The sequence below is a fragment of the Narcine bancroftii genome, chromosome 2, assembly GCF_036971445.1.
Source record: "Narcine bancroftii isolate sNarBan1 chromosome 2, sNarBan1.hap1, whole genome shotgun sequence".
Classification (NCBI taxonomy): domain Eukaryota; kingdom Metazoa; phylum Chordata; class Chondrichthyes; order Torpediniformes; family Narcinidae; genus Narcine; species Narcine bancroftii.
The window spans coordinates 89184285-89194622 of NC_091470.1; the positions used below are offsets into that span (position 1 = coordinate 89184285).

Here is a 10338-nt window from a genome sequence, read left to right on the forward strand (position 1 = left end):
GGCCATCTGCGGCTGTTCTGTGCGGGAGGCGTTGAGGCGAATGAATTGGAAGGTATGGGCATCTACAGTCGCCTACCTCTAATGTCGACCAGGAGTCCATGGGCGAGGAGGAAGTCGACACCCAGGATGGTGGTTTGAAAGGACGAAACTATGAACCTCCACGAAAACTTCTGCTGGCCGATCTGGAAGTGGATGGTCTTGTCTGCATACATTCCGATCTTCGTCGAATTGGCTGCATGGAGGGGAGGTCCTTGTGGCCAGTTCCAGGACTCGATCACTTTGGCTGGGATGAAGCTGATCTGTGCCCTGGTGTCAACGAGGAACCGTCGGCCACTGACTGAATCCCGCAGGTAGAGAAGGCTGTGTTCTTGGCCAGCCGCTGCAGCCATTAACAGCGATCGGCCTGCTCATTTCCCTGGAACGAGCAGGGCCGACGACACTTCTGAGCCTTGGCTCCCCAGCGCTGGTGGAAGAAGCAGAGGCCTGAAGTGGAAGATTTGCTTTTGGCTATGCTCTTTGAGGCCCCTGCAGGGGCTGGGTGTTCCACTGCAGCGGTAGAGGAAGGCTTGGCGTGGTCATGCCCGTGACTCGTAACCTGCTGGACTGCTGAGCCCTCCGGGTATCGTTCGAGCCATAGCTTCTGAGCCTTTTGAGCGACCTTCCTAGGGTCGACGAAGCTCTCCTGGGACAGCAATGGCTGGCTTTTTTCAGGCAGATGGTTGAGGAAGATGCTCTCGAAGAGTGGGCAGTTGGTGTGATCGCCCATGAGCGCAAGCATCTCGTCCATCAACTCAATTGGAGTTCTGTCCCCCAAGGCGTTGAGGTGCAGCATCCGAGCGGCCTGCTGGTGTCTGGAGAGGCCGAAGGAACTGGTGAGCATCCGCTTGATGGTCCCATACTTATGCTGGTGGGTGCTGAATGAGATGCAGCACTCATTTGGCGGTGGCCTGGTCCAGGGCGGTGACCACATGGTAAAACTTGGTTGAATCTGATGAAATCTGGCAGAGTTGAAACTGAGCCTCTGCATGGCTGAATCAGGTCTCCGGCTCCTGAACCCAGAAGTCAGGAAGCTTGATGGCTATAGCATTGATCGAAGGGTCGTTCATGTTGGGTTCAAAGACGTTTGAAACTCTCGGGGTCACCAATTGTAGCGGTGGCTACACTGGTGACTGAAGGATCTCCCAACCAGACGGGTTGAGTTCAGTGAGCAAAAACTGATTTATTGCAGGCTGTCTGGCTGGTGTTATTCTCCTAGCCCGGACCTGGCTGAGAACCATGCTGGGGGGCCCCCGACGTCACCGGGCGTCACGTGGGTCCCCAAGCACGGGCTTCTGAGCCCGATGCCGAGTTCGGGAGGAAACCCCCAACGGCGCCATTTGGGCGGCTTCCCTGCCGTGTGCGTGACAAGCGGGACCAGATTGCCTGCCTAATGGCGTAACGCCACAAAATAATGCTTTTGCTGATGAGAATTAACTACTGTAACACTTTTCTGTTCATGTGCTGCAGCATCCTGTGAAAGGTTTATTGTTGCAATATTTGAACCCACTATCTGGAAGAAGTCCAGAAAGTAATAATATGGGTCATACGTCAAATGTGCTGAGGGGTGAAAATCAGTGAATGTGAAAAGTTGATCTTGAGGTAGATGTTGAATGAAATTTCAATTTGGCATTGAAACAAATTTGAGGAATTTAGATCTGATTTTAAAAAAATCTTCTGGAAAGACAATCTACTTTAATTAGTACTACAGAGTTAAGAGATGAGAATGAGAATTACATTTCACTGGTCAGGCTTTCAGGGGTTCAGGCATGGAGGGGGGGTGGGGATGGGGGGAAGACCAGGGGTGCAGTGCAAATTTTTTAGATGCTGGAGCTCACTAAAAACGGTGCAAGGAGGTCTCAAAAGGCTTGGCCTTGGTGGCTGTCAGGTTGTATTTGATTTGGGGGTCGTATAATTGACAACGAATGGTAGGATGAGGGATTCCTTATATGGCCAGTATAGCACTCGGTGGGGTGGGGGGGCACCGTCACCCCTGCTTGGAGTGATAAGGTGCACTGCACCGCTGGAGAGGACAATTCCAATACTATTCTACATCCATCCGGACGTCCCCATCTCCCTTACCACGTGCCAGCACCATCAGCAGGCTCAGACCTTCACTGGACCACTTTAGCCGACACATTAGTTTAGTGCCTGTATAATCTTGCCCTCTGGTAAGGGTTTGCAAGATCTGGACTGCTCCCATGGTGGAGCTGCGCTGTTGCAGTGTCTCTGCCACACCTTTCGATTGGCTGTTCCGTTCCTTTTTTTCCCTTCAGGGATTTGTGCTGGTGCTTCAGGACAGCTGCCAGTAGCCACAAGGTATCTCTCTGACTCTTCTTACTTCCTAGGAGTTCTGATCATTTGAGGATCATTTGGGCCCTGTAGGCCCAGTCTATCAGACCAATTCATTGGCTTGCTGTTGTTTTCCAGCTGGCATACCAGGCTTCCGAATCCAACATCTCGTCGGTCTGCCCTCGGATTCTATCCTCTCTTGTCGCGGGAGGAATACACCGCAGGAGGAACACACACCTCCTCATACAAAACAAAGCTCATAGCACCTGCTCATAGCACCAATTGTGAAGGGTTCAAGAATCAACAAGTCCTGGACACATTTTTGCAGTAAACTATAACCTTATTTACACATAGGACAATTTTCTACAGTGAACACATTTACAAAGCAATAACACACAAATCGGGCACATTGGACAGTAGTTAATCAGTAATAATTCCAACTCCTGATTGTGAAGCGAGGGTTAAACAATGATACCCACCACCCCTTTTGCAACAAGCTGGCACTGCAATACCAATTAGCAGAGGAACACGTCTAGATAGAATTTACAATGGGTGAGATGTGGCAATCTCTCCTGGATATATGCCACAATAGCCCCCTCCCTTTACTGGCTCACACACTGGTCCTCCAGTGTTGCCCACTGCTCACAACTTGGATAGGACCCTTCGCAATTAGTCTTCCAGCATCATCCATGGCTTGCCTCAAGGGGAAAAAGAGAGTGTGCTGGGTTTTTAATCCTGCATCTGGCAAGGCTGACGTCCAATTGGAAGGTGTCTATCTGTGGGTGGGTGGGTCAACCTTGATTGACATGCTGCCTTCAGGAAAAAAAGTATAGGTGCCACAAAGCTTGTGCCACCAGGTTCAGGAAGAGTTGCTGCTGCTCCACCATCAGACTCCTCAACAACAAACTCACTCAGAGACTCATTTAAAGACTTGTACTTTCCACAGGATATTTTTCAGTGTTGCAGTCACTTTGTTTGCGTGTCTCTTTTGTATATGAATGTTTTTTCTTGAGTACAGTTTGCACTGCCGAAAAGTAGAAATTCTGCCTGCCCGCAGGAAACGGAATGTGTGTATGTGATGTCATGTAATGTATGTACTCTGACAATAATCTGAAGTTGAACTTCAGAGAGCTACCTTTTCCCCATCACAGCTTTTATCTCTTCCACCCTCCCACCTATATGCGCCTGTGACCCCTGCCCCCCCTGTTCCTCCCTCCTTCCCCCACCCATAAAGTAAGTCTGTCGAACTTGCAGATGGGCTATAATGTGGAGAAAATAAATGTTTGCCATCTTTAGTAGAGAGGATAGAGAAGCAGTGTTTTATTTCACTGGTTTGAGACCTCAGAATGCTGATGTTCAGAGAGATTTTGTACAAAGATAAGAAGTACATAGTTATCATGTAGCTTTGACAATTATATCTTGTGGATTTAGAATCTGGAGGCTTTGTTAATGCCACTCCAAATTGATGCTCACTGCTTCTCCTGGAATTTTATCAGAAATTAGCAGTTCTGTTTGTAATTTTGAAATAAAATTATTAACAGACGCCTCAAGTGGCAAACCAAATAACATGTTTGAACAGTGGAAATGTGAAGTGTGACCTGACAGGAAGGCATGTAACTGTTATTTTTGATTCTACTGAAGGGAACATTTAATTCAAATGTATAAACTTCATTCATTTCATCTGGTTACAAATCTAAAGTTAACCATCTGGTTATTTTAATGTTGTATTTGGTTATTCTTCCAGAAGTGACCGGATGGATAACGTGTTGCAAGCTTGATGTAGAACTAGAGGGTATCATTATGATCCACACCAGCTGTATTTACATTAAATATCTGCAGTAATGTGGGGGGAAAAAAATTAAACAGCTGATCCTGGAATACTTTATTTTTATATTGTTGGCAACTTTGAAAGAAACCAAATGCTGGAGACTGCAGATGCTCGAATCTGATGCTAAATGCACTCTGCTGGGAGCTGCTCAGCAGATCAAGCAGCATCAGGTTGTTGTTATGGGAGATTTCAACTTCCCTAATACTGTATAGCCTGGCACCACTTCACTGCAAGAGGGATATATGGAGCAGAATTTGTCAGTTATGTCCAAGAAGGATTTCTGATGCAGTATATGGACCAGCTGACTAGAGGAGAGGCATTTCTGCAGGGGTGTCAAACTCAAATTCACGGAGGGCCAAAATTAAAAACTTGGACTAAGTCGAGGGCCGAACTAAATATTTATTGAACATTTTCAACAACATCTGCATGTTTTCTCTTCTTTCAACATAAGTAATGTTAAACTTTTTCTTATTAAAATAAATGTTTAATAATAGTTTTGGATAAACTCTTTCCAGAAGCATTAACAAATGAGAAATAAAATATTCAATAAATAATATTTCTCTATAGAGGATTTGTCAAATGTTGCTAGTGTGCTGTGGAATAGTAAAATCTGAGGGCTATTGAGAATGTGGGAGAATAACATGATTCCTGAAACAATCAAATGGGTGACTGATTGTGGGCATGAACTCTAGCAGGGTTATTTGCCATGCCCTTTTTCCATTGGTACAGATATCCTTTGATTTACACACTTTTCAAGTTTTATGCCTAATGAGCTTGTATCCAGGTGCAGGACCATTTTTAACCAGGAATATGTTTATCACTGTGACATGAAACTATTGGAAGATCGTTTTATCCTGAGATTAAAGTTCATAATACTTACTCAGGCCTGTGTGCGAGAGGGCGGGGTTTGCGGGCGATCGGGTTGGACAACGACAGTGCGGGGGCATCGGCTCTCGGCGGATCAGCGGCCCCGTCACCGTGAGTCGTGGGTCGGCCTGGGGCAGGGAGGGGGAGTGGGCAACGGTCCTGGCGAGGTCAGGCCTTCCCTGAGTTTCTCCTGGACCCCCCTTGACCTGCTGAGTTTCTCCCGGACCCCCCTTGACCTGCTGAGTTTCTCCCAGACCCCCCTTGACCTGCTGAGTTTCTCCCAGACCCCCCCCTTGACCTGCTGAGTTTCTCCCGGACCTCCCTTGACCTGCTGAGTTTCTCCCAGATCCCCCTTTGACCTGCTGAGTTTCTCCCGGACCCCCCTTGACCTGCTGAGTTTCTCCCGGACCTCCCTTGACCTGCTGAGTTTCTCCCGGACCTCCCTTGACCTGCTGAGTTTCTCCCGGACCTCCCTTGACCTGCTGAGTTTCTCCCGGACCCCCCTTGACCTGCTGAGTTTCTCCCAGACCCCTCCCCTTGACCTTCCGAGTTTCTCCCGGAGCCCTCCCCCTTGACCTGCTGAGTTTCTCTCGGACCCCCCTTTGACTTGCTGAGTTTCTCCCGGATCCCCCCTTGACCTGCTGAGTTTCTCCCGGACCCCCTTTTCTTTCCGTGCCGGTGTCCCAGGACCTTTCCAGGGCAGTCTCCACGCTCAGGACCGTGCTGGGATCCCGGTCAGCGGTGGAGGAGCAGGTGAGCGCGGCTAATCCCGATCCAGCCCACGCCACTCCCGAGATTGGCGGGGGGGCGTTCCACCCTACCTGCCCGACCAGCCTTGCTCTCCACGTGTACTCCGGGCACCCGCCGCTGGTCCAGTGGGAAGGTGCACGGCGGCCAGCGCCCCCATCGCCCAGCGGGGAGCCCCAATCTTCCCTCCGGCGTCCCGACTCCATCTGCAGCTCCAAAAAACGCTGTGCCACTGGGGTTCCAGGCGCTGGGAAGCGGCCTTGGCTTCCCCTGACACCGGCCAGGCCGCGCAGCGGTGGAGGGGTGGGCGGGTGGACACGACAGCGTGTTTATAAAACCACCCACCACTACTTTTCAAGGACCAGGATTTTTCTCTCTCTCACCCTGGGACACAGCGGTTACTGTGCATGCGCTATACTGGCACGGCGGCCAGCGGGCCACCTCTAATACATTTTTGATATGATCTTGCGGGCCAAATATAATTATATCGCGGGCCAAATTTGGACATGTGTGCAATACTGGATCTAGTACTGGCTAATGAACCAGGTCAGGTGGTACACCTCTCAGTGGGAGAGCATTTCAGTGAGAGTGACCACAACTTCATGAGCTTCAGCATAGTTACAGACAATGATGAAAGCAGACAAAATGGTAAAGAGATTAATTGTGGAAGGGCTAATTATGATGGGATGAGGCAGGAAATAGGGAGAATAAATTGGGAACATATTTTCAGGAGAAAGAACAGAAGTAATGTGGAGGATGTTTAGAGACCATTTGCATGGGATTATGGATAGGTTTGTCCCACTGGGACAGGGGTGTTGGTAGGATAACGGAACTGTGGTTGACAAGAGGTGAGGCAGCTAGTTAGAGGAAATAGGAAGCCTGCATTAGATTTAGGAAGCAAAAAACAGGAAGAGCTCATGAGAATTATATGGTAGCCAGGAAGGAACTTGGGAGAAAGGACTTGGGAGAGCTGAAAGGGGGCATGAAAAGACCTTGGCAATGATATTCGACCTTCAAAGTCAAATGAGAGATTGGTGACTGTGGGTCCGGAGATGACTGGTGAGGCCAATCCGGGCCCTGAAGACTCTCCCACATGTGGGACACAAGTGGGTGGGTGCTGTCATGGCAGTGGATGCTGTTTGGGCCTTGCACGCTTTCGTTGCGCCTCGATGATGCGCCTGACTTCAGCTGCATGGACTACTGTGGTGATCTTGCTGCACCAAGCCGGACGGTTGAGGGCCAGCGTCTCCCATGTGTTGATGTCGACACGCAGGCCTTTGAGGGATGCCTTGAGGCAGTCTTTGTAATGTTTCTTCTGCCCCTTGACTGAGCGCTTGCCGTGACACAGTTCTCCGTACAGCAGCTGCTTAGGCAATCGGCTGTCTGGCATTCTGACCACATGTCCAGCCCACCTGGCTTGGGGTTTCAGCAGGAGGGTGTTGACACTGCAGAGCCCAGCTCATTCTAGGATTTCTGTGTCTGGGACTTTGTCCTCCCACCTGAAGTGGAGGAGTCTGCAGAGACAGCTCAGGTGAAAGTGCTTGAGCTGTTTGGTGTGTCTGCTGTAGACAGTCCAGGTATTACTGGCGTAAGGGAGGGTGGTAAGGACCACTGCACAATAGACCTTCAGCTTGGTGGTAAGGCTGAGTCTTCTCCACTCCCAGACGTTCTCACAGTCTCCCAAAGGCAGTACTGGCTTTGGCAATCCTGTTATTGACCTCAGCGTCTATGTTCACTGTGCGAGAGAGTATGCTGCCCAGATAGGTGAAGTTGTCGACTGCCTGGAGGTTCTGGCCCTTCACCGTGATGCGCGGCTCCTGGTATGGCTTTCCTGGGGCAGGCTGGTATATAACTTCAGTATTTTTGGTGCTGATAGTGAGACCGAAGTCGTCGCAGGCTTGTGAGAAGCAGTCCATTTCACGCTTGCATCTTCTGTTCTGTGCTGGTGTTGAGTGCGCAGTCATCAGCAAACAAGAAGCCTGATGATGGTCTCTTGCGCTTTTGTAACTGCCTGCATGCGCTTGAGGTTGAACAACCTGCCATCAGTCCTGTACCTGATGTAGATTCCTCCTTCGTAGTTACGGATGGCATCTGTCAGCATGGCAGAGAATACCATACTGAACAGTAGGCAAGTAGGATTAAGGAAACCCTAAGGTGTTCTATGCTGAACAAAATGATGATGAGAGTGAAGGTGACCTGTTCCTGGAGGCAGAGAGGGTTGGGAAGGTCCGAAATGAAAACTTTGCTTCAGTATTCACCAGAGGAAAGGACCTTGGCCAAAGTGAGGTCAGAATAGAACAATCTTAAGTGCTAGGCAGTGTTGGGATTAAGAGAGGGGAAGTGCTGGATCTTAAAAACATTAAGATTGATAAGTTCCCAGGACCAGGTGAGATATTACCCCAGATTGCTGTAGGAAAGAGATTGCTGGGGTGTTGGCAATGATATTTGCATCCTCCTTGGAGAATGGCAAATGCGTCCCTTTGTTTCAAAATGGACATCAGGTATTGTAGACCATTGAGTCTTACATCATTGATTGACAAACTATTGGAGAGGTTTCTTAGGGACAGGACTTGTGACCATTTATAGTACAGTCTTAGGAATAGCCAGCATGGCTTTGTGAAGGGAATGTCATGCCTTATGAGCCTAATTGAGTTTATTAAGGAGATAACAAAAGAAATTGATGAAGGTCAAGTGGTAGAAGTGATGTCTATGGATTTTAGTAAGGGGCATTTGACAAGTTGCCCCATGGGAGACTCGTTCAAAAAGTCATGAAGCATGGGATCCATGGAACCTTGCTTGTGTGGACTTATAATTGGCTTGCCTGCAGAAAGCAAAGAGTAGTAGTGGGTGGGAAGTATTCTACATGGAGGTCAGTGACTAATGGAGATCAAGTGATCTGTTCCGGGGCCCTGCTCTTTGTTATTTTTATAAATTACCTCAACGATGAAGTGGAGGGTTCGGTCAGTAGGTTTGCAGATGATATAAAGGTTTGAAGAGTTGTGGATAGTGATGAAGGTTGCTGTAGATTACAACAGGATATAGACAGTATGCAGTGTTGGGCGGAAAAGTGACAGATGGTCTTTGATCCAGATAAGTATGAGGTGATGCATTTTGGAAGGTTAAACTTGAAGGCAGTGTACATGGTTAATGGAAGGATACTTGAGTGTAGAAGAACAGAGGGACCTTGGGGTCTAAATCCATAGATCTCTCAAGTTTACTACACAGCTTGATACGATAGTTAAGAAGGCCTGTGGTATGCTGGGCTTCATTAGTCAGGGAATTGAGTCCAGGACTCGTGAGGTAATGTTGCATCACACAATTAGAATATTGTGTTCAGTTCTGGTCACTTCATTATAGAAAGAATGTGAGTGCTTTAGAGAGGGTGTAGAGAAATTTAACCAGGATGTTGTCTGGGTAGAGAGAAATGTCGTATGAGGCAAGATTAGCACAGCTAAGGCTTTTATCTTTGGAGTAAAGAAAGATGAGATGTGACTTAATAGAGGTCTACATGATTCTGAGAGGCAGAGATTAGGCAGGCAGCCAGCACCTTTTTCCCAGGGTGGGAGTAGCAAACAATAGAGATCATCTGTACAAAGTGAAGGGAGGAAAGGTTAGGAAAAACATTAGGGTTAAGTTATTTTACAGAGTTATGGAATACATTGCTGGGGTGGTGGTGGAGAATGGAACAATAGAGGCATTTCAAAGACTTTAGGCAACATATAGATGAAAGAAAAATAGAGGAATGAGGTAGGAAGAGTTAAGTTTTTTTTGGATAGGTATTTATAGGTCAGCACAGAATTGTGGGCTGAAGGGCCTGTGCTGTTATGTTCTATCAGTGGGAGAAGAAGAATGGTCAACATTTCAATTTGAAACATTTTATTTAGACCATTTTTATTCTCTAGAAAGTGCAGAAGAGGTCCAAGGGCTACAACATACCAAATAGACAAAAAACATTGCGTTGTGCCACATTTGTGCTTCACAACCAACTAACCGCTCGTGTGTTGTCATCTCAACTATTGGTTAATTGTGTTTGGTTAACCCTCTGACCACAATACTGGAGCTGTCATGAGAATTTGCAGGAGGCCAAAGATTTAGAAGTCATAGTGGGATGTAGAACTACTGTTGATGAAAGTTCTTTCAGTAAGTCAAATTTGCAAATTTCACTGGGTCAAATCCTTAAATGAAGCATCATTGTGGGAATCTTTCTCTTGGACATATTCTTCCATTTTGTTTTGCATATTTTCAACCTGAAGATTAATTTCCCTTTTATTGAACGGCTTTTGCATTTGCACTGAAGTTTCCAGTCGAGTGGAGAAAGGACTGGTGTAGTTTCCCTACAGTTGCCACCAACTCATTTTTACGTTGGGAATTGGAGTAAGACATGAACATCTGCAGACACTGCGATTGTAGTTTAAAAAAATACAAGTGTGGGAGGAACTGCAGGTCTCGCAGCAAACATAGGAGATAAAAATGTATCGGGTCTGAGCCCTTCCTCAAGGTATTAGAATATTTTAAAAAAAGAGGTGCTTGTCTTAAAAGACTGGTGAAAAGGGAAGACTAGGATTGGG

The 10338-nt window shown here is 47.5% G+C and overlaps 1 protein-coding gene across 3 annotated transcripts in view; it reads left to right on the forward strand.

The window, feature by feature from the left end:
* LOC138753884 (protein numb homolog) overlaps positions 1 to 10338 on the forward strand; it is a 143736-nt gene that overhangs the window by 45723 nt on the left and 87675 nt on the right. The window lies entirely within an intron of this gene.